This window comes from Zingiber officinale, chromosome 7A (genome assembly GCF_018446385.1).
Source record: "Zingiber officinale cultivar Zhangliang chromosome 7A, Zo_v1.1, whole genome shotgun sequence".
In the NCBI taxonomy this organism is placed as follows: Eukaryota; Viridiplantae; Streptophyta; class Magnoliopsida; order Zingiberales; family Zingiberaceae; genus Zingiber; species Zingiber officinale.
In genome coordinates this window covers 129,126,868-129,128,924 of record NC_055998.1, presented here as the reverse complement: position 1 = coordinate 129,128,924, position 2,057 = coordinate 129,126,868, and the positions used below count along the sequence as shown (strand labels likewise).

Here is a 2,057-nt window from a genome sequence, read left to right as displayed (position 1 = left end):
GGTTGCCTCCCAAGAAGCGCTTGTTTAAGGTCATTAGCTCGACCACCTCATTAAATTCATCGAAATCTCGCTCCTGGAGGGGTAAGATATTTCATCACCCTCTTACCAAGGGCTCTTATTATGGAAGGAGCTTTCATCAAAAAGTGAAGAATCATTCTCTCTATCTTCATCTTCTTGGAAATTTTTTCAGGAGGTCAAAGACGGTTCAGATTGAGCTTCCAATTATAGGCCCTATGAAAATCTGCACATCCAAAAGAAAAACATACCTCTCCCAAGCATGCTATATTAGATAGAACTAGAACCTTATTAAGATGAACTGAGTATATATCACAAATTGAATCACATCCAACAAAATCTACTATTGGTACATCTATGAAATTTTCCAAAAGACCACAAAGGATACTAACCTTGCTTTGCTGAGAGATACCTGAAAATTCTAAACATGTGGATGTGACTTCTGAATCTTGTATTGACTCTAGCTCAAGCTCAAGTAGTGGTGCCTCTAAAAGTAGTGATTCTTGGGGATTTGCTTCTATTGCACAAGTCCCTACACATTGGTTCACAATATGTTCAATCCTTGCAACTCTCATAATCTCAGAAGGTTGTGTGGATAAAGGAGATGATTCTTGAGATGCTGCTTGCACAACACAACTCCCTACACTTCCTTTCATAACATCATCATCAACACAAGCATCAAAAAATAAACCAACATCAATATCCTCAGTGGGAGAATCATCTATAGGAGGATCACTAACTTCATTTGCAGTTTTAAGTTGATCTACCACATCACATTCATCATCTGAAAATTCAATTTCATCATAACACCCTGTAACCCCAGAAGGTAGATCTGAAAACTTGTTATCCACTGCATTATCATCACAATCCTCATCTGAATAGTCCTTATCTTCATATACATCTAGAAATCTATACTCAACCATATTAGTGTCACAGAATTTGCCAAAGTCTTCATTTTCATTGACCCTCACTAGCCTTTGTGGAAAAGGAACCTTTAGTGAAGGTCTTGGGAAAGGTACTTCCTTTTTTCCATTTTCCCTTTGAGCTTACGGAGGAGGTCCAACTTGCTTATCTAGTGTATGTGTGATCAATCGTTGAGGAAAAGGTACTTGTGGCCTTTGGGAACTTCCTGGAGTAATGAAACTAAGTTCTTGAGGTCTTCTATTGTTCTTCTCCTCAATTCTAAACAAATCCTTCTTCAGTAGTTCTTTATGATTCTTGCCACATTTCAACTTAAAATTATTACATTGTTCACTAGACACTGTCTGTGTAGGAGGGGGATCTTGTTTGAACCATTTTGAAACAATGCTATCAATCTTTGCTCTCAAATGTTTGAACTCCTCATTTAGTGACTTGTGGATTTCAAAACTCTTGGATGGTTGAATTGTATTTTGTTTGACAGACTCTCTTGTATATATGACTTGTACTTCTTGAATTTCTGAGGGAGATTCCATCCAAGTTTTGCTTGACCATTCATGGAGGTTCAATGCTACTTGATCAATCAATGTATATGCTTCGTCTACACTTTTGTCAATGAAAGAACCTCCAGCCGAATAATCTAGCAAACACTTATTTGAGAAAGAAATTCCCCTATAGAATATGTGCAAGGTCAGCCATTTTTTCAAACCATGATGAGGACACTGTCTTTGAAGACTCTTAAATCTTTCCCATGCTTCAAATAATGATTCCCCATATACTTGAGTAAAATTTATGATGCAATTCCTCATGTAAATTGTTCTGCTTGGAGGGAAAAAATGATTCAGAAATTGCTTCTCCAATTGTTCCCAACTTGTGATGCTTTGAGGATGGAGAGAATATAACCAAGTCCTTGCTTTATCCTTGATACTAAAAGGAAATGCCATCAACCGAACTGCATCTGCTAACACTCCTTCACAATTCACCATATCACAAAGCTCTAGAAATGTCTCAAGGTGTAGATAAGGACTTTCTGATACTTCTCCACCAAATTTGTGACCTTGTATCATGAAAATTAACTCTAGGTCTAGTTGGAAATTTTCTGCTTCAATATGAGGCTGCACAAT

At 37.3% G+C, this 2,057-nt stretch overlaps 1 non-coding gene across 1 annotated transcript; it reads left to right on the top strand.

The window, feature by feature from the left end:
• Positions 1-1,638: 1,638 nt before the first annotated feature.
• Positions 1,639-1,744, top strand: LOC122003155. Its single transcript, XR_006117824.1, has one exon. It is a non-coding gene; the product is annotated as a small nucleolar RNA R71 (small nucleolar RNA).
• The last annotated feature ends 313 nt before the right edge of the window (positions 1,745-2,057 follow it).